At 51.4% G+C, this 23,041-nt stretch overlaps 1 pseudogene; it reads left to right on the top strand.

The window, feature by feature from the left end:
* The first annotated feature begins 264 nt into the window (after positions 1-264).
* Positions 265-12,861, top strand: LOC119922559 (annotated as a pseudogene).
* Positions 12,862-23,041: the final 10,180 nt, after the last annotated feature.

Here is a 23,041-nt window from a genome sequence, read left to right as displayed (position 1 = left end):
CGAGGTTTCGCCCCGATACCTTGGGCGAAACTCAAAGAGTTGAAGGCGGCGTGTGTCGCCTATGGTCCCAGCTCCCCTTATGTGAGCCAGCTCCTGGACACTATGTCCCTGGAAAGCGTTTTGACCCCGAATGATTGGAAATCCCTTGCCCGCGGGTGTTTGGATCCCGGACAGGGCCTTATATGGATGTCTGAGTTTACCGCCGCTGCGAAAGAACTAATATGTAGATGGGGTTTCCCGAACCCCGTCGAGGCTTTTGCAGCTATGACCGGGACGGGACGATTCGAGACTCCTGAGATGCAGGTCAACTACGAGCCCGAGACGTATATGGTGATTGCCAGGGTTGCCCTAACTGCCTGGCAAAAGGTTCCCGAGAAAGGGAACCATCGCTCCCCCTTAACGCAGATCAGACAGCGCCCGGACGAGGCGATTCAAGATTTCGTTTCATGCATGCAGTCCGCGGTCACCCGTATTATAGGGGATGGGGACGGCGCCGAAATTGTATTGAAGCAGATGATCAGAGAGAACGCAAATAGTGCCTGCAGGAAAGCATTGGCAGGGCTGCCCAGAGAGGCCACATTAGGAGACATCCTGCAAAGATGCGAAGGGGTTGGAAGAGAAGAGTACAAGGCGCAGATGCTTGCGGGGGCGATAATGAAAGGATTATCAGGAGTCGGGGAAAGGGGGCGGCAGTGCTTTCGGTGCGGACGGATGGGACACCTGATGGCTCAATGCCGAGCTCAGGACAAAAGGTGCCCCCCAGCACAGCCGAGAAAGGGTGTGACTTGCTTTGAATGTGGGAAGCACGGGCATTATGGAAACAATGCCGCTCGAGGCGAAGACCCCGAACGGCATCGGGAAACGGGTGGAGGAGCCCCGCGCGGGCCCCGAATCACGCGTTCCCCGTGTCAGCCGCGGAAGAGAGCCCGAAAAAGGTTTCTCTCATAGAGGAGTACCAGAGGCTTCGCTCCCGGGAGCCACTTGGGCTGAAGTCCGATGCCTGGCCCCAGTGGGAATCCGACCCGGGGACACTGTAAACGTCCCAGTACAGCCCCTCCCCTGGAGGGCCCTAGTGGTGGGGCTTCAGACAAGAGCGGCGGGGGTCGTTCATTCGTCCGAACGGGGGGAAGGGCCCGGGAAGATTCCCCTCACCAACCATCATCCGTATGGTATATACCTAGGATCGGGAATGGTCATTGCTCGCGCTACGCCCCTTGACCCCCCGCCCCCTGATCCCCCGCCCCCGGCTATTGGAATAATACAAGAAATAACCCTTGATAAACCGTGGCGGACCCTCTTAGTTGAGGGAAAGCCCCTTAAAGGGCTCCTGGACACCGGGGCCGATCGCTCCGTTATTCAGGATTGCTACTGGGCGGCGGAGTGGCCCCTAGCAAACCACTCGATGGGGGTGCAAGGCGTGGGTGGACTGCAAGCCGCAAGAGAGGCGGGCCGTTCGTTGATTTGGTCTTGCCGGGGAAGGCAAGGTGCGTTCGTCCCGCTGTGCGTTCAAGGGCTCCGTATGAATCTGTGGGGTAGAGATGTGCTGCAGGGGCTGGGAGCCCACCTTATAGATGAAGCTGATCCTTTTTAGGTGGGGCCACTGGGTTCCGGGGCTTGTCCACACCCCCACTGGTATGGCTTCCACACCCACCGGTATGGGTGGACCAGTGGCCCCTGACCAAGGACAAGCTGCAGGCGCTGAGGGAACTAGTTGCACTCCAATTTGCACAGGGGCACCTAGAGGAATCGTTCAGCCCCTGGAACGCCCCCGTATTCGTTATAAAAAAGAAAGCCTCGGGGAAGTGGCGCTTCCTCATGGATTTAAGAAAAATCAATGCGCTCATTGTGCCAATGGGACCCCTACAACCCGGATTGCCCTCCCCTAACATGATTCCAAAAAATCACCAGATCCGGGTCATAGACATTAAGGACTGCTTTTACAGCATCCCGTTACACCCTGACGACAGGGTGAAGTTTGCTTTTACTGTCCCGAGCCCGAATTTCGCGGAACCAGCACTCCGGTACCAGTGGAAGGTGCTGCCACAGGGCATGTCTTGTAGTCCCACCATATGCCAGTGGTTCGTGGGGCGGATACTCGCCCCTTTCCGCAAGGAATACCCGGGGGCGACGATCGTCCATTACATGGACGACATCCTTCTGGGTATGCCCGACCAAGGGCAGGTACAGATGCTCACCCGGCGAGTTGTGGCTGCCCTCACAGCCCAGGGTTTATTCGTAGCACCAGAGAAGGTACAAGAATCAGCCCCGTACACGTACCTTGGGTTTGACGTCACCGAGACCCGGGTGACTCAAAGACCACCCCAAATTGACCCCCGAAAATATGTCACGTTACACGATATGCAGGGTTTGGTAGAGAGGATTCAATGGATGCGCGCGAGAACGCCCATCCCCTCCGCCCTCATGCAACCCCTGTACGATCTCCTAAAAGGAGACCCCAATCTTAAATCGCACCGCGAATGGACGGAGTCCGCGAAAAGCGCACTCCGAGAAATCACACAGCGGTTGGCGGGTAGCCATACTTCTCGAGCTGAACCCCACCTCCCCATGGAGGTCACGATATTTCGGGAGGGTAGCCTTTTCGCGGCTATACACCAAGGAGCCGAGATTCTCGAATGGTGTTATCCTCGAAACCCCTCCCGTGTTCTCCCGAAGGAGACTGAGCTTCTCGGTCGCTTTTGCCAGAATGCCATACAGAGGGTAGTGGCGCTTTCGGCCACTTACCCTATAGTCCATGTCGGGATAGCCATGGGAGACCTTGAGGCGATAGCCAGGGACAGCTTCCTGTGGGCCATGCTCCTACAGCAGGCCACCTTTACGGAACGTTCCCCGTTGACTCTTAGCCACTTATACGGGGGATCGGACATTCTGATCCCTCGGGTGATCTCTGATACTCCGGTCGGAGGAGACAATGTCTTTACAGACGCCACCAAGGAACACCGGGCGGCAGTTTTCAATCAGACCACCGGTGCCTTGTCGGTGCTCGACACACCATACGGCTCGACTCAGCGAAATGAACTTTTCGCTATCATATGGGCAATGACTAACTACCCCCAGGCGATCAACATTATCTCGGATAGCCTGTATGCCTTTAATCTTGCCCGGCGAATCGAAACCTCCATACTTTTCGACAGGTACTCGGAGATTGGGAACATGATCTCTCGGCTTCAGGCTGCCGTAGCGGCTAGGGAATGTAAGGTATACCTCATGCACGTCCGTTCCCACATGGACGGACAAGGGCCGATCTTTGACGGCAACCGCACTGTGGATGCCAGCCTACACCCCACAGGGCCGTCACTAATGGGGCTGGATGCCGCGGCTGCGGCGCATAGGGAGTTCCATCTCCCGGCCACCTCGCTCCGTCGGCTGTATGGGGTCACTAGAGAGGAGGCCCGGTCTATTGTCCGGCGCTGTACTCGCTGTCTTCCGTTCACCCCACGGCCGGCAGGGTCGACGGGAGTGAACCCCCGGGGGCTCACGCCGAACGAGCTGTGGCAAATGGATGTCGCCCATTGGGGGACCTCCACAATTCATGTGACCGTTGACACCTTCTCCGGATTCATGCTGGCGACACGCCAAGCAGGAGAAGCCGCAAAACATGTGCAAAACCATTTGTACCATTGCTTTGCCACTATAGGCACACCCCAGGAGATAAAGACGGATAATGGCCCCTGCTATGTCTCCAAAGCCATGTCCCTCTTTTTCTCCTCCTTTGGCATCTCCCATGTTACCGGGATACCTTACCACTCTAACGGTCAAGGTATAGTGGAAAGGGCAAACAGGACGCTGAAAACTCTCCTGCATAAGCAGGGGGTGGGGAAGCGGGTCACGCAGTACGCCCTAGACAAGGCAACGTACACCCATAACTTTCTATCTGTTGATCGGGAGACGGGACTCTCCCCCGCCATGCGGCAACTCTGCCACAGGTCCGCGACCGTGGAACCCCGGCGCCACCACCCGCACGCCCGCACTGTGGGGCGAGCGATGTGGCGTACTGTGGAGGGCGATTGGCGCGGTCCTGATCCGGTACTAATTCGGGGTCGAGGGTATGCTTGCATCTCCACAGGTGACGGCCCCGTTTGGATCTCCTCGCGACATCTCCGCCTCGTCGAGGAAGACGATGCCCAGCCGCAGGGGAAGTCCCAGCGCCCTGATTCCCCTCCTCCTCCCCCTCCTTCCCCTTCCCCTTCCCCTTCTTCTTCCCGGGGGCGCGGTGGGGAGGGAGGCCGGGATGCGGATTAGCTGGACTGCTCTGGTAAATAGCCACCTGAAGGATGTTGAGGAGCAGAGCAGAGTTTGGAGGTGGGCCCTCCTCGCCAATGTGCCTTTGTTGCGCATGGTCTCCTGGAGGGAGGACTCCCCCCAACTCTCCTTTCAAGGGAACGTGACCAAGCTCACGGGCCAGCACCGGGGTCAGTCCCCGGACACTGACCAGCATGACATCCGTATTCGGGGCGCTATCTTGCGCAGCACTGGTCCCCCCATATGCTGGTACACCGGCAATGGGGCTTTCTCGAACCATCCCGAGGTAACCAGATCTTGCTTGCGGTTGCTAAATTTCACTTATACGCTGGAAGTCAACATACCCCAAGGTCAGGGGCACCCCACACACCGAAACCTTACCCTGCTGGGGATCCACGGCACACTTCAGTGCACCCCCGGCGGCACAAAATCCAGCGAGGGAAGCGGGGGGTACTTCGGCTATATCCGAAATGCGAGCTCGCTCCCCGGTCCCGGGAGAATGTGCGCCGAGGGTCGGGGTGGGGTTTGGATGCCTCTAACTGACTGTTCCACGGGCATATTCCGCTGTATTCCCCATAGTGATAACGGTACCCTCCTGCTCTCCTGGGATGACCACATTGGGGACCGCACATATACGGAGGCGGCCGCGCCAGGGCTTTATGCGCTACCGTGGGGGACGCACCACCCCGCTCTCTGGAAAGCCTTTACTTCCCTACGCTCTCCCACTGCGACCGTCAGGGTCCACTCGTGCACCTGCCCTGATGGGGCGACGTGCCAGGATTACCCTTTCTCGGTGTATCGTATTATTTTCCATGAGGGTCTGAACGTTTCCCTGCACTTGCAGGTCAATTGTGCCGACCATGATTATGCCTTTCAAGGGAACGCCCTTATCCCTGCCCCTTACGCGCTTATAGCCTGCCCAAGTACTGATCCCAGCTGGAACCTTACTGCCTCCCGGTCCGCTTATGGCGACTTTTCCTTGTCCACCACGGGTTCCTCACGATGCGTCCTTATGTCTCGGGCGCGACCCATGACCACGGAGGGTGTGGCTGATTATGCCGTTTGGCTGGTCCGGCGGCCCCGCTACACCCTTATACCCGTTAAGTCCGCTGACCCTTGGTTTTCCCAGGCCTCCGACCATCGATGGCACACCCTAGCGACCCGCTTTCGCGGCTTGCGCACCCGCAGGGAATTACTTAAGGCCATGCTGGGTATCGCGAACCTCGCGTTTTCCGCCTTCCAGGAATGGCAAATCCTGAATCTGTACGATCGGACTGGTTTCCTCGCGTCTCAGTTCTCGGCCTTCATGCACTCCACCCAACTGGCGTGGGGGGTTCAGCGTCACCTGGACGCTTCCCTGCAGCAGGAGCTGATCGGCCTTGAGCACGTGATCGAGACGCTCGGCGACGAGGTTCGCCTCCTGTCCCTACGGCAGGCGGTGAAATGCGACTACCGGTATCGGCATGTCTGCGTGCTTCCGCTCCGCTGCAACGCCACCAACTCTTCGTTCCCTGCCTCCTGGGACGGAGTAAAGAAACACCTGGAGGGACCTTTCCTGGCCGCCAACGTGACCGGCGAGTTACAGGAACTGTGCCGCCTTATTGACGAGCTCAACGCCCAGTCGCTGCGCTTCCCCAAGGCTTGGGACGACCTAGGCCGCGGGGAGGACGCGGTGGAGGAACTTTGGGACTGGATTAAACGCGTGGTGCCCGGGGGATTGGCCCCTTGGCTGGTCTCGGTCCTTGCCGCCACTGGGGGGGGGGGTTTGCTTTTGCTCATGTGCCTCCCATGCCTCCTTCGTCTCTTTTGCTCCATTGTTGCCCGGGTGGTCCGCGAGCTTCAGGTCGAGATGCTCCCATTGCGCGGACGCCCTTAGCGGTCCCCGCCATAACGGGAGGGGGACACGTGGGGAGCGTGGGAAAGATAGGGAGTATGTGCACACAAACCGTACCCAACGGCTCAAAGCCAAACAGACTCAACAACAGGAGATAAAGGGACCAGGGCAAGAAAAACAAGCTTGCACCTGCAAAGCTCGGAGGCAACCTCAAGGCCAGCCAGCAATGGTTGGCAACGGGTGGCTGGGGGCCAGCCAGAGCAAACGCTTCGTGATGGACAGAGCTGTTGCTAGGCTAGTGGCTGGAGGGTGGCGAGTGAGTGTGCTACATGGCCTGAGAAAATCCTGCCCCCGGGCAACGGGGGGTATAAGAGACGAACAAGACAAGGGGGGGTGCACGCACACGCACACACACACACAGGTGCTCTCTCTCCCTCCCTTTCTCTCTCTCTCTCGTTCTCTCTTTCTTTATTAACTATGTAATCGCTGATAGCAAATAAATGGCTACCAAGCTTTGGACCTCTGGCTGACTCTTCCTGGTGTGAACGCGCGGCCTGCGTCCGGAGACGTCCGAAGACCCGGAAAGGGTAAGAACCCGAGAGTTGCCCCCGAAACCCCGGGGAGCAACGACAGATGAGTTAACTGAGGCTCAGAGAAATTAAGTGACTTGCCCAAGGTCACACAGCAAACATGTGGTGGGGCCGGGATTAGAACCCATGACCTCTTACTCTTAAACCCGGGCTTTTTCCACTGAGCCACTAATCCGGGCAGCAGAATGAAGTGTAGACTGAAGCGGGGAGAGACAGGAGGATAGGAGATCAGAGAGGAGGTATTTGTTAAGCGCCTATTATGTGCCAAGCACTATTCTAAGCGCTGGGGTAGATACAAGGTAATAGACTTGTCCCGTGTGGAGCTCACAATCTTAACCCCCATTTTACAGATGAGATAACTGAGGCCCATTGAAGTTAAGTGACTTGCCCAAAGTCACCAAGCTTATAGGTGGCAGAGCCGGGAATAGAACCCACGACCTCTGACTCCCAAGCCTAGGTGAAGTAATGAAGGGAAGAATAAATAATGTGTTAATGCCTACAAAGACCTGGATATTACTTGGAAAAGAATTCTACTTTACTTCTCAGTTTTTACTGCCCTCTCATCCTACCAGGGTGGATAAAACCATCTTCCAGAAGGAAATGGCCAATCTCACGTGGGTTTTGGGATTCCTCCTGCTTGGTTTCTAGGAGATCCGGGAGCTGCAGCTTGTCTATGCCACGCTTTTCCTTCTGGTCTACCTGGCGGCCCTGGCGGGGAATCTCCTGATTGTTGCCATCACAGTCCTCGACCAGCGCCTCCACACCCCCATGTACTTCTTCCTCAGGAACCTGTCCGTCCTCGACCTCTGCCTCATCTCCGTCACCGTCCCCCAGTCCATCCACAACTCCCTGACCAACCGTAGAGAAATCTCCTCCCTGAGCTGTGCTTTCCAAGTGTTTGTGTTCATACTCTGTGCCTGTGCAGAGACTCCCCTGCTTACAGCGATGTCCTTCGACGGCTACGTGGCCATCTGCCTCCCCCTGCGCTATGGGGTCATCATGGGTGATGGGGTCTGTGGGAAGATGGCGGCTGCCTCGTGGCTCTTTGGCATACTGAGCACGATAACGCACACCATATCCACCTTTTCCGTCCCCTTCTGGAGGTCCAACGTCCTCCCACAGTTCTTCTGTGACATCCTCAGCTCATCGGTCTTGTGGGGCCCATTGGAAATCTCCAGGAATTTGTGGCAAAAACCGTCTCAGTCGGCCTCACCTTCGGTTATGTCCTCGCCATCGTCATCTCGTACGTGTATATCTTCCGGGCCGTGCTGAGGATGCCGGCCACCGAGGGCCGGACCAAAGCCTTCTCTGCCTGCCTGCCCCATCTCACCGTCATGACTTTATTCCTAGTAAATGACGCCTTTGCCTACCTCAAGCCCATGTCTGACTCCCCCTCGACCCTGGACCTGCTGGTGCCTGTGTTCTACACCGTGGTGCCCCCCGTCCTGAACCCCCTCACCTACAGCCTGAAGAACGGGAACGTGAAGGCCGCCTTGAGGAGAATGATATCGGGGAAATGCCTCTAAAATGGCGGCAGAACACCTTTCTAGCCCTAATAACGGCGGGTCCCTACCCCTTGGCATCGGTCCCACGGGAGCCTCCTGTGGGGAAAGATGGCAGGCCTGGTTACTGAGACATCAAGCTCAAGGTCCTCCATTCCTGAATTGATTAAAATGTCAGCCATCTACAGACAGTAGTGGCTGTGGATATTGGCTATTTGTCTGTAGTATTTGTGATGTTCTTATTACCAATCAATCAATCGTATTTATTAATCACTTACTGTGTGCAGAGCACTGCACTAAGCGCTTGGAAGAGTACAGTACAACAATGAACAGACATTCCCTGCCACAACAAGTTTACCATCTAGACGAGGAGGCAGCCATTACTAAAAATAAACAAATTACAGATCGAACATAAGGGCGGGGGGGTAAGAGCGGGGTGAATAAAGTGTGCAAATCCAAGTGCAAGGGCAACAAACAAAGGAGTAGAAGAGGAAATGGAGGCTTAATCGGAGAAGGGCTCTTGAGCAGAGGTGCTCTTAATAAATCTCTAAAGGTGGAGAGAGTGAGAGCTCAGAGGAGGGTCATATAACTATTGTTTGTCAGAGTCTCATTCGTTATCTGAATATCTCTACATTTTAAATTCATTGTGAACGGTGAATATGTCTGTTTTTTTGTATTCTACTCCCCTAAGTGCTTACTACAGTACTTCACACGCGCCAAAAACGATTGAGTGAATTTGTGACCATGGACATTCTCGTGGGTGAGAGAGGTAACATTAATGGAACTGTATAAGCCCTGCTGAACGTCGGAGATAACGTCACCTGTGGACACCTGAGTCTTCCAGATAACGAGTCTCTCGGGATGAGCCCGGGGCTGTTCATCCCAGGGGAACCCCCTCTTCCCGTCCCACCCAGAACAGCAGCTACTGTCTCCGAGGAGCCCGGAACACTGGTTTTATGCCACACTCTTTCCCGTCCCGGCCACAAACCCGCATGAGGAGACGACGAGGAGGAACTCAGCATCCCCAACCCTGGACTGCCGTGGTGAATCAAAGTCAATCACTCAATCCATCCATTGTACTTGTGGAGCAGGTACTGGGTCCAGAGAACTGTACTGATACAACTGAGTTGATAGACACGATCTACGCCCCCACGGAATTTACAACTGACTGTGTGCAGAGCGCTGTATTATGTGCTTGGGAGAGTCCAGCACAACAGAATGGGTAGACACAATGTCAGCCCTCAAGAAACTTAGTCCAGTGAGAAATAGATAATAAAATGAATTACAGATAGGGTAAGCATCAGAGTATAAGAATATGTCCATGTGTGAGAAGCAGCTGAAAAGTAGTGTGGCCTAGGGGAAAGGCCATAGGTCTGGAAGCCAGAGGACATGGGTTCTAATTCCGGCTCCACCCCTTATTTGCTATGCGACTTTGAGCAAGTCACTTCACTTCTCTCTGCCTCAGTTACCTCATCTGTAACATGGGGATTAAGACTGTGACCCCCATGTGGAACATGGACTGTGTCCAACCCGATTATCTTGTATCTATCCCCGCACTTAGTATACTGCCTGGCACCTCTTAACAAATATCACCAAAAAAAGGGTAGGTGGTGGAGCTGGTATTAGAATGCAGGTCCGTGCGTTTTCCATTTAGGTTATGCTACATCCTAATCACAGACCAGAATGGAAGACACAGAATACAAGTCCAGGTTGTAAAGAAGGGCTAGATAAAAAGCAAGAAGGCAGAGAAGATGCAAGGAGAAGGCTACATATGAGAGGAGTGGCCAGACGTGGGATGTGGGTGGCAAACCAGTCGCTGTGGAAAAGATACTGACTGCCCGAAGAAGAAAATTCTCTGAGTTGGGAGGCGTGGGCTAACAATAATTGCCGTATTTCTTAAGCACTTACTATATGTCAAACACTATTCTAAGCGCTGGGGTAGATACAAGGTAGTCAGGTTGTCCCACGTGGGGCTCACAGTCTTCAACCCCATTTTGCAGATGTGGTCACTGAGGCACAGAGAAGTTAAGTGGCTTGCCCAAGTCACACAGCAGATAAGTGGCAGAGCCGGAATTTGAACCCACGTCCTCTGACTCCCAAGCCCGGGATCTTTCCATTAATCCATGCTGCTAACCTCTAGTTGAAACCGGTCGAGACTAAGATGCCAGGATCCCAAGAGGAGGTCACAGGACAATGAAACTGAGGTTAGAATAGCTTGGAAACTCACTGCTGGCAGGGACTGGGTCTACCAACTCTGGTCTACTGTACCTTCCCAAGCGCTTAATACAGTGCTCTGCACACAGGAGGAATTCAATATTGATCAATTATTCACCCCACTCTAAGCTCCAGAGCACATATGTACATTTCCATCACTTACTGATTGATATTAATGCCAGTCTCCCTCTCTAGACTGTAAGCTCATGTGGGCAGGGAATGAATCTACCAACCTTGTCCTCCCAAACGCTTGGTACAGTGCTCTGCACACAGTAAGTGTTTAATAAATACCAGTGATTGACTGTCTACTAGACTGCCTTTTAGGCTATGAATAACAGAATCAATTTCTGTGCCTCCAAGGGAAATCCACAGATTTTCCGTGAAAATGACCAAGACCACTATGGTGATGGACTTCCTACTCCTGGGATCCTCGGAGGTACGGGAGCTGCAGCTTGCCCAGGCCGCGGTGTTCCTACTGTTCTACCTGGCAGCCCTGATGGGGAATCTCCTCATTGTCGCCATCACTGCCCTCGACCAGCGCCTCCACAACCCCATGTACGTCTTCCTCAGGAACGTGTCCGTCCTTGACCTCATCTCCGACACCGTCCCAAAATCCATCCACGACTCCCTGATCAATGGCAGAGCCATCTCCCTATGGGGCTGGGTGGCTCAGGTCTTTTTTGTGATTTTGTTTGCTTTCTCGGCACTGTTCCTCCTCACGGCAATGTCCTACGACCCCTACGCCGCCATCTGCCGTGCTCTGCGCTACCAGGTCATAATGGACGGAGGGCCTCCTCCTGGCTCAGCGGGGGCCTGTTCAGGGCGATGTTCTCAGCCTGGACATTAACACTGAGCTTCTGTGGCTCTAACCTGATCCAACAGTTCGTCGGTGACATCCCTTTTTTAAGAAGATCTCCTGTTCCTAAACGCACGTTGTCATCGAAAATAATAAAATAATAATAATAATAATAATAATGGTATTTGTTAAGCGCTTACTATGTGCAAAGCACTGTTCTAAGCACTGGGGGATACAAGGTGATGTCAGCATGGACACTACATTCATCTTGACTTACATATCCTTCATTCTCATCTCCTACATGTGCATCTTTCGGGCCATGCTGAGGATGCCGCCCTCCGAGGTCTAAAGCCTTCTCCACCTGCCTGCCCCACCTCGTCGTCGTGTCTTTATTCGTAGTAAGCAGAACTTTCGCCTACCTCAAGCCCGTGTCTGACTCGCCCTCGGCCCTGGACCTACCGGTGTCCGTGTTCTACACCTTGGTGCCCCCCCACCCTGAACCCCTTTATCTACAGCCTAAGGAACCGAGACATGAAGTCCACCCTGAAGAGAATGATAGAGGGGAAATGCCTCTAAAATGGCAGTAGAACCTTCTTCTCCCTGAGATCATAGGCCCTTCTAGCCCCACTCCTTGGGGTCATTCACTTGGGAATTACTGGTGACCGTGGAGTCTCCCACGGCGAAGGAGGTACAGCCAGTTGCTGAGACCTCAAGATCCGGGACCACCATGCTCGAAAAGATCATAATGCCAGCCGTCTACAGGGAATGGTGGCCATGGAGATTGGCTCTTTGTTTTTAGCATGTGTAAAAGGATTATTATCAATTAATCAATCAATCGAGTGCTTACTCATCGTAGCCGTCACCACCCTCGACCGGCGCCTCCACAACCCCATGTACGTCTTCCTCAGGAACCTGTTCGTTCTCGACCTCTGCCTCATCTACGTCACCATCCCCAAGTCTCCACAACTCCCTGACCAATGGCAGAGCCATCTCTCTATGGGGCTGTGTGGTTCAGGTCGTTTCAGTGATTTCGTTTGCTTTCTCAGAGTTGTGCCTCCTCACGGCCATATCCTACGACCGCTATGCTGCCATCTGCCGCCCCCTGCGCTACGAGGTCATCATGGACCGAGGGGCCTGTGGGAAAATAGCCATCGCCTCGTGGTTCAGCGGGGGCCTGTTCGGGGAGTTGTACACAGCCAGGACATTAACATTGAGCTTCTGTGGCTCTAACTTGATCCAGCAGTTCTTCTGCGACATCCCTTCCTTACTGAAGATCTCCTGTTCTGAAACGCACGTTGTCGTCGACGTCAGCGTAGCCACTGCATTTAGCTTGGCTTTCATCTCCTTCATTCTCTTCGTGGTCTCGTACGTGTTCATCTTCCAGGCCGTGCTGAGGATGCCGGCTGCCGAGGGCCAGGCCAAAGCCTTCTCCACCTGCCTGCCCCACCTCGTCGTCGTCACCATCTTCCTCTCGCCTACCTCAAGCCCATGTCTGACTTCCCCTCGACCCTGTACCTGCTGGTATCCGTGTTCCCCACCATGGTGCCCCCCGCACTGAACCCCCTCATCTACATCCTGAGGAGCCGGGACATGAAGACCTCCCTGGGGAGGGTCCTGCAGGGGCATACATTCTTCCAGAATAAGGATCCCCTCTTTTTGACCTGACATTTGCCCCCAGTATGTTTCCAAACCCTCTGGTTGTGAACTGCACTGTACTAAGTGTTGTCGTTTCTCCTTCCCTGGTGATCAGTCAATCGGCGGTATTTATTGAGCGTTTTCTCTTTGCAGCGCACTGCACTTAGCGTTTCAGAGAGGACAACACAACAGAATTGGCAGAGACGTTCTCCTCCCACAAGGAGCTTACAGTCTTGACCACTCCGCTATGCCCGTCTCCCTTCCCTTGACTTCCCAGATTCCAAATCCTTCCCTGACTAAATTGCTATTTATCCAGAATCATAAGACATTCGGATTTCAGCTGATCCATCTTATGTTCATTACAGATCACACGCCCCACCTTCACAGCGTTATTGAAGGCACATCTCTTCCAAGATGTCTTCCCTGACCAAGCCATCTCCTCTCCTTTCCGTATCATCCTTACACTTGGATTTGTTCCCTTTATTCACCCCTCCTTCAGCACCACAGTAATGATGTCCATATCCATAATTTATTTATTTATATTCATTTCTGTCCCCCCATCTAGTCTGTAAGCTCACTGTGGGCAGGAAGCGCGTCTACTGACTCTGTTATATTGCACTGTCCCAAGCACTTAATACAGCGTTCTGCACACGGTAAGCACTCAATAAATACCATTGATTGACTGATTGGCTAATATGGTCCCGGATGACTTTCCGTGCAATATTTTAACATTAAGTGGCTAGCCTCCTTCTCCCTAGAACCCAGCTGCTCTCCCGGAATTGATTCCCAATGCTTGGGAATATTGCAATGTAGTACTTGGGGAATTTGGGGTATGTGGTTTTCCCCTGCCTCCACGCACCCTTTTATTCACCGTTCCTTCTGGGTTGCCTGGCCCCTTAGGTCTTTACCCCCAAGGACTTGGATACTTATCCTACCTCAGTCCCATAAGGATTATGTCCAACTCTGTTGCTTCCCGTCTGTAATTCAGTTGAATGTCTGCCTCCCCCATAAGATTGCAAGCCCCTTGACATATCCTAATGTTTTCTCCAGGGTCTTAGAACAGTGCTCTGGTAGTGCTTACCAAACGGAGAAGCAGAATAGCCAGCAGAAAGACCCCGGGCCTGGGAGTCAGAGGACCTGGGTTCTAATCCCCTCTCCACCACATGTCTGCTCTGTGACCTTGTTCGAGTCACTTCTCTGTGGTACAGTTTCCTCATCTGTAAAATGGGGTGAAGACTGTGAGCCCATGTGAGACAGTGGCTGTCGTCCAAGCTGGTTAGTTTGAATCTTATAGAGTGCTTGGCACCTAGTAAGTGCTTAACAAATGCCAATATTATTATTATTATCTTCAGTGAATAAGCGGTCAAAAACACAGACAGAGGAAAGAGTCGGTTAAGGGGGCATTCTAGATCGTAAGGAAGGAATCAGAAAGAGACACGATCACAAAAATGATTCCAGATGACAGAAAAGTAGCCTCTGAGAAGACATTTTAGAATCTATGAGGAAACGGTACTGGGAAAAAGAAATCATGCCAGCCTCCTCCACTTAAGGCCCTCAATCATCAATCATCACCATCAATGGTGTTTACTGAGCTCTTACTGTGTGCAGAGCATTGTACAGCATTGTACTGTACCCTTGATAGAGTACAGTATGCCAGAGAAGCAGCATGGCATAGTAGATAGAGCATGGGCCTGGGGTCATGGGTTCTAATCCTGTCTCTGCCACCTGTCAGCTGCGTAACCTTGGGCAAGTCATTTCACTTCTCTATGACTCAGTTCCCTCCTCTGTAAAATGGGGATGGCGACTGAGTCCCACGTGGAAAAGGGACTGCATCCAACCCAATTTGCTTGTATCCACTCCAGCTCTTAGTACAGTACTTGGCACATAGTAAGTGCTTAACAAATTCCATTGCTATTGTGATTGTTTTCATTGCAGTGTAACAGAGTTGGTAGACGCCTTCCCTACCCACAAGAAGTGAAAAGTTTAGAGAGGGAGACAGGCATTAATCTAAAGAAATAATTTATGATATACAATTCGTAATTTATAAATATAAAGTTCTGTGGGATTGAGAGTAGCTTGATTATCCTCATGGCAAAGCCAGGATGATTCATTCATTCATTCTTTCAATCACAGTAGATTCTGGGGGCTTTCAGTCACGAGGTCCCTCAGAACAAAAGAGACCTGCTTTCTCCAGAGGGAAAATAGAGGCCACGTGGGAAGGATTATAAATTGCCACTCGGGAGGAGCACAGATTGTGAAAGACACCATCTTTCGGAAACTCCTCAACAAGACAGTGATGGGTGCAACCAGCAGTCAGTCAGTGGGATTTAATGAGCGCTTACCGTGTGCAGGGCACTGATCTAAGCCCTCGAGAAAGTACAATATAACAGGGTTCGGGGATAAGTTCCCTGGCCACAGTGAGCATACAGTCCGGAGGGGGAGACAGACTTTAATCCATCAGTGGTATTTACTGAACGCTTCTTGTATGCAGAACTCTGTACTAAGCGCTTGGGAGAGTGCAATTGCACAGAGTTGGTAAACAAGTTCCCTGACCACAACGAGCTTGACATTTAGAGATGGAGGGGCTGAGCAGCAAAAAGGAGAAGCTTTTAAGTCTAGGAGAAATGTGACGAGAAACCGCCTGTTTCCATCCATTAAGTGCCAACGTGTGTTAGGAAATACATTTCAGTGACCTTCAGCTGTTTCATTGTTTATGTGAGTTCCTGCCTGATCCTTGTCTTCCTCTAGCTTGATAAGCGCTTACTATATTCCAACCACAGGGCTAGGCTCTGGGCTACATACAAGATTGAACAGAGTCCATGACACACAAGGGGCTCACAGTCTAAATTGGAGGGAGAACAGGAATTTTTTATAGGTACTTGTTAAGACCTTAGTGTGTACCTTGTAATAATAACAATAATAATTATTATAGTATTGGGTATGTGCTTACTATGTTCCAGGCACTGTACTGAACGCTGGAACTGTTCTAAGTGATGGAATTGGTACAAGATTGGACATAGCCCATGTCCCACGTGGAGCTCACACTCCAAGTAGAATGGAGAACCGGTATTTTTTTTAACTGATACTTGTTAAGCACTTAGTACCTGCCTAGTACTGCTCTACGCCCTAGGGGAGATACAAGATAATAATAATAATAATGACATTTGTTAAGCGCTTACTATATGCCAAGCACTGTCCTAAGCACTGGGGTAGATACAGGTTAATCAGGTTGTCCCACGTGGGACTCACAGTCTTAATCCCCATTTTACAGATGAGGTAACTGAGGAACAGAGACGTTAAGTGGCTTGCCTAAGATCACAAAGCAGACAGGTGGCAGAGGCGGGATTAGAAGCCACATCTTCTTACTCCCAACCCTGCGCTCTTTCCACTAAGCCATGCTACTTCTCTAATAATCAGATTGGGCAGATTGGACATAGACCCTCCCCCACATGGAAGAGTATATGTAGAAGGGAGAAAAGATAATTAATCACTATGTGCAAATGAAGGACCTGAAGCCAGAGAAGTTATGTGCCTGGCCCAAGGTCTCACAACAGGTCACACTGCAAGCTGGTGGTAGAGCTATAATTAAAATTTTGCCTCTTGGTCTTGGTGTCTCCTTGAATTTTGTTTGGTCTCTGTGCTTCTCTCTCCCTATATCTGTTTCTCTGGGTCTGCCTGTCTTAAGTCACCCTTCCACTTCGTGTTTATTTTTATTTGGGGGAGGAGAGTGGTGGTCTGTCAGATATTAAAGGAGAGGGTGTTCCAGGGCAGATAGGCTAGTGTGACTAGATACCTAAGAGGAGTTGCAGTATCTCAATTTCCAGAAACATTTAAGAACAGGGAAAGTTCCCTAGAGAATAAATCGGTTGAGGGCTTGGATACATTCCAGGACAGAGGCAGAAGAAAGAGGAATCGGAGAGGTACGATGCAACCTAACAATTTCACTTTTCCTTTGTTTTTCTCGGAGCGATACTCAAATGTTTTCTGGTACCCCAAGGCAGTACGCATATCACATGGACAATCACACAGTTGTGTCAGAATTCCTCCTGCTGGGTTTCTCGGAAGTCCGAGAGCTGCTGCTCCTCCTGCTCTACCTGGCGGCTCTGACGGCGAATCTCCTCATCATCGCCTTCACCGCTCTCGACCGGCACCTCCACACCCCTATATATTTCTTCCTCAGAACCCCGTCCATCCTCGACCTCTGCTACATCTCCATCACCGTCCCCAAATCCATCCTCAACTCCCTGATCAACAACAGATCCCTCTATTTCAGAAGTTGTATGGCTCAGGTCTTTTTGGTGGTTCTGTTTGCTGCTTCAGACGTGATCGTCCTCACGGCAATGTCCTACAACCGCTAAGCCCCCATCTGCCGGCCCCTGCACCACATCGTAGTCATGAAAACAGAGGGCTATGGGAAGAGAGCGCCATCTCCTGGCTAAGCGGGGTCTTTTCGGGGTGATGTACTCTGCCAGGACGTTCACAGTAAACTTCTGTGAGTCCAGCGTGATCCAGCAGTTCTTCTGTTAAGCCCCCTCCTTACTGAAGATCTCCTGTTTGGAAACACACGTTGTCTTTGACATCAGCGTGACTGTGGCTATAGGCTTTAATTTCATCTCCTTCATCTCCAACGTCATCTCCTACATCCACGTCTTCTCGGCCGTGCTGAGGTTCCCGTCCACCGAGAGTCGGGCTAAAGCCTTCTCCACCTGCCTGCCCCACATCACTGTCGTCACCCTTTATCTCTCGAATGGAAGATTCGCCTACCTCAAACCCGTGTCAGACTCCCCCTCATCGCTGTACCTGCTGGTGTCCGTGTTCTACTCTCTGATGTCCCCCGTCCTGAACCCCCTCATCTACAGCTTGAGGAACGGCGACATGAAGGCCGCCATGGGGAGGTTGCTGGGTGTGACAGGATGGTCCTGAGGAAATGGGACAGACGAAGGCGTCCATGGGGCGAGGATTGGGGGTGAGGGGATTGCTCTGAGAAGCAGGGACTTGCAGGCCACCCTGGGGAGGGGGCTGGCTTTGAGGGGATAGTTCTGAGGAACAGGGACACATGAAGGCCGCCATGAGGAGGGGGATGAGCATGAGAAGATGGTCCTGAGAAACAGGGTTATGTAGGCCGCCCTGCGGAACGTGTTGGGTGTGTGCGGATGGCTCTGAGAAAAACCTTGAGCTAAGACGCATTTACCAAGAGTCAAATAAACCTTTCCACATTACTTTGCCCCTACTACCTCACCACCCTGTTGTCCTACTATAATTCCAGACTACTCAGTGTACCTCCATCTCATCTACCTCACTGTCGACCACTCGCCTACGTCCTGCCTCTGGTCTGGAACACCCTCCCTCTTCATGTCCAACAGACAATGACTCTCCCCATTTTCAAAGCCATACTGAAGGTACATCTCCTCCAGAAGGCCTTCTCCGACTAAGCCTTCTTCTCTCACTCCCTTCTGCGTCGTTTGTGCACTTGGATTTGCACCCTTTTTTCACTCCACCTTCTTCCCCGTAGCACTTATGTCCATATCTGATATTTAGTTATTTATTTATATTAATCTGTCTCAACCTCTAAACTGTAGCTCACTGTGGGCGGGGAATACGTCTACCAACGCTGTTATACTATACTCTCCCACGTGTTTAGTACAGTGCTCTCCACATAGCAAGCGTTCAATCGACAGGATTAATTGACTGATTACTTTCTGTCTTATGCTGTCGAGTCGTTTCGAGCCCATAGCGATGCCATGGATACATCTCTCCCAGAACGCCCCACTTCCATCTAGTTCTGGTGATGTATCGATAGAGTTTTCTTGGTAAAAGAACGGAAGTGGTTTACGATTGCCTCCTTCCGTGCAGTAACCTAGTCTCCACCCTTGACTCTCCCCCGTGCCGCTGCTGCCCAGCACAGGTGAGTTTTGACCTGTAGCAGATTGCTTGCCGTTCACCAGCAACTGCCCAAACTAGGAATGGAAATCCCTCTGCTTAACCTTCCCTCCAGTAGTCGAGAATGGTAGAGAGCTGGAAACTCTCCAGATGCGACTCTGCGAGGGGATGATAGATTACTACTACTCCGAAATGTCCACCCCTTGTTGCATCTTAAGATGGATCTTGTACAAGACCTAAAATGGCTTCTGTGATACTTGCCACCACAGGGGAAAGTAGAGTGCTGGGAAGTCATACAGTGCCCATTCCCTGCTCCAAAAAACTATTCCTTTGGACAGGCCCCATGAACAGGGAGACACTCTTAGATTTCATTCCTTCAACCATTCTCTAGTATTTGATAAGTACTTACCATGTTCCAGGCACTGAACTAAGCATTGGGGAGATACAAGCTAATCGGGTTAAACACAGTTCCTGTCCCACATGTGGCTCACAGTCTTATCTACATTTTAGAGATGAGGGAACTGGGGCTGAGAGAAGTGAAGTCATTTGCCCAAGGTCACATAGCAGACAAGTGGCGGAGGCAGGATTAGAACCCAGGTCCTTCGATTCTGAAACCGGTGCTCTATCCATCAGGCCATACTGCTTCTCCTCAGCTTCCTCCTGAAATAAATTTATTTTTGAAGGGTATTTCATTACCTGTTCATGTATCCTCTTGATCGTAAGCTCACTGTGGGAAGGGAGTTTGTTTACCAACCCTATTTTATTGTCCTAGCCCAAGGTTATAGTACAGTGCTGTGCAAACAGTAAGAGCTCAATAAATATCTTTGATTGATTGATTCCTCTAGACCGTAATCTCCTTGTGGGCAGGGAATGAGTCTACGAAGTCTGTCATATGGTACTTTCCCAAGCACTTCGTACTGTGCTCCGTATACAGTAGGTGCTCAATAAATACCATTGATTTACTGATCTAAATGAACCGATTGATTTATTGGTCTAAGAGACTATTTTCCTCCCGTCATCCCCCTCCACCGGACCTCTCCCTGAGACCGCCACAACTGAACGTGGAGTATAAAACCGAGAGGGCGGAGTGGAGGGATCGCTTACCCGGCCGGGGTTCATTGATTCATTCATTCAATCGTATTTATTGAGCGCTTATTGTGCACAGAGCACTGTACTAAGCGCTTGGGAAGAGCAAGTTGGCAACACATAGAGACAGTCCCTACTCAACAACGGGCTCACAGTCTAGAAGGGGGAGACATAACGCAGGCGGGGTTATGACACATCCTTGCATTTCAATGAGTCTGCTCCAAGCAGTCATATGCAGATTCCCTTGTCTCTCCCGAAGATGCTCGCACAAAAGGGAACCCTTATCAGTATACGTGCTATCTGTAGGGTTCCTATGTAGTGGTGCCCAGTCACCGGCATAGCTAATCAGGCTCTGTCGCAAGGGGATTGAGAGGGGCTTGGCGGCTCGGGACACAAAAACTTCTGGGAGTTGCAGTGTGAAGGCCATTCTTGATAGCGATCACCTCTGCCTAGCAAACTACCACACGCGTAATGCGCCGTGGTGGGGCCCGCGGGCACTTTGTGGAGTGCGGGAGGCAGTTGGTCAGGCCTTTTTCCCATTCATAATGATAGTAATTATGGTATTTGTTGAGTAGTGCCACCACTCCCTGGGAGGCTTCGGGTAGAAAACATGGAGATCCCAAACTCGCTCAAAATCAGGCACATTTAATACCATTTCCTTCCGGGAGAATTTATCACACAACGAAGTGTCATGGCACTGAGCGGCTCTATATACTGTGTTTGGGCAACTTATAAATTCATTCATTCATTCATCCACTCATACATTCAGTCATATTTTTTGAGCACTTACTGTGTGCAGAACACTGTATTAAGCGCTGGGAAAGTACAATTCGGCAACAGAGACAATACCTACCAAACAACAGGCTCACAGTCTAGAAGGGGGAGGCAAACAACAAAGCAAAACAAGTAGACAGGCATCAATAGAATCAATATGAACAAATATAATTATAGATGCACACACGTCATTAATAAAATAAATAAAATAATAAATACGTAGAAATATACACACATGTACGCTTACCCAAGCGGGATTATAACACGTACTTGCATTTGAATGAGCTGGCTCCAAACTGTCACATGTATATTCGCTTCTCAGTCCTGAAGATGCTCAAAGACGACTGAACTCTCATTAGTACACGAGATCGCCGTAGGATTCCTATTTATTCGAGCCCAGTCACCGACACGAACAATCAGGTCTTGTGGCGAGGGGAGAGAGTGTGGCTTGGCGTCTCGGAGCACAAAGACTTCTTGGTGTTGTAGTGCTATGCTCGTTCTTGACAGCGTTCACCTCTGCCTACCGAACTACCACTCCCGTCATGCCCGCGGGGGAAAACGAGGCCACTTTTTGTAGCGCAGGAGGCGGTTTTTCAGGCCGTTTTCCCATTCACAATGATAGCAAGTATGCTCTTTGATAACTACCTTCTACTACTCCCCATGAGGTTGGGCGTAGAGAACACAGAGACCCCAAACTCTCAAAATCGGGCACCTTTAATCGTTTTCACACTAGGGAGAGTTTACTATACAACCAAGTAATAAGTCACTGAATGAGTCCATATACTGTGTTCAGGCCGTTACCCTGGGCGGGGTTATAACGCGTCCTTGCATTTGAATGAGCTCGCTCTAAGTTGTCACATGCAGATGTCCTACTCTCTCCCGAAGGTGCTCCAACAGGGGCGAACCCTCAGTTGTCCAATTGCGATCTGTAGGGTTCCGATGTAGTTGAGCCCAAACAACGATACAGCCAATCAGGACCTGCCGCGAGGGGAGGGAGAGTGGCTTGGAGGCTCGGGGCACAAAGACTTCTGGGATTTGTAGTGTGATTCTCCTTCTGGACAGCGTTCACTTTTGCTTACCGAACTACCACTCCCATCATGATCCGCAGTGGGGCTCAGGGACACTTTTTAGAGCATGGGAGGCCGTAGTTCAGGCCGTTTTCCCATTCAAAATGATATTAATAATGCTCTTTGTTAGGTTCTGGCAACTACTCCCCATGAGGTTGGGTGTAGAGAACACAGAGACCCCTAACTCGCTCAAAATCAGACACCTTTAATTCCATTCCCACCCGGGAGAGTTTACTAGATAATCAAATGTTAAGGCACTGAGCAACTACACGTACCATATTCGGGCTGCTTCCCTGGGCAGGGTTATAACACGTCCTTGTATTTGAATAATCCTGCTTCGCCCTTTTACAGGCAGATGCTGTAGTCTTTCCCAAAGATGCTCCTACAAATGCGAACCCTTATTAGGCTACTCACTAGTAGTAGGGTCCTATGTAGTCGAGCCCAATCACCGACACAGCCAATCAGACCCTGTCGCGGGGGGAGAGAGAGTGGCTTGGCGGCTTGGGGCACAAAGACTTCTGAGAGTTGTTGTGTGATACCCATTCTTGACAGCGTGCACCTCTGCCACTCGTAATGCCCCGCGGTGTGGCCCAAGCTACTTTGAGGAGCTCCGGAGGTGGTTGTTCAGGACGTTTTCTCACTAATAATGGTAGTAATTATTGTATTTGTTATGTACCTGCTATCACATCATGTACGGTCTCACATAGAGAACACGGAGGCCCCAAACTCTCAAAATCAGACACCTTTAGTCCCATTCCCCCCACCCCCACCCCCAACCCCGGGAGAGTTTAACACTGAATCAGGTGTCAAGGCACTGAGTAACTCCACAGTCTGTGTTCGGGCTGTTTACCCAGACGGGGATATAACACATCCTTGTATTTGAATGAGCCCTCTCAGAGCTGTCACTTGCAGATTCACTTGTCGGTCCTGAAGATGATCCAACAAGAACGAACCCTCATTAGTCAACGTGCTAACGGTAGGGTTCCAATGTAGTCCATCCCAGTCAATGGCACAGCCAATCAGGCCCTGTTCCGAGGGAGGGGGAGTAGCTTGGCAGCTCGGGGAACGAAGACTTCAGGGAGTTGTCGTGCAATGCCCGTTCTAGATAGCGTTTACCTCTGCCTACCCAACTACCACTCCGGTCATGCCCCGTGACGGGGCCTGCGGCCACTTTGTGGAGCATAGAAGAAGAGGGAGGAGGATGGTCTGGCCGTTTTCCAATTCATAATGTTATTAATTATGGTTTTTATTATGTACCTGCTACCACACCTCTTGAGGTGTCGCATAGAGAACACGGAGAACCCAAACTCCCTCAAAATAAGGTACCCTTATCCCATTCCCTCTCAGGAGAGTTCTACACGTACCCACGTGTCAAGGCACTGACATACCCATACTGTGTTAGG

This window comes from Tachyglossus aculeatus, unplaced genomic scaffold (genome assembly GCF_015852505.1).
Source record: "Tachyglossus aculeatus isolate mTacAcu1 unplaced genomic scaffold, mTacAcu1.pri scaffold_108_arrow_ctg1, whole genome shotgun sequence".
Lineage (NCBI taxonomy): Eukaryota > Metazoa > Chordata > Mammalia > Monotremata > Tachyglossidae > Tachyglossus > Tachyglossus aculeatus.
This window is presented reverse-complemented; position numbering and strand designations above follow the sequence as displayed.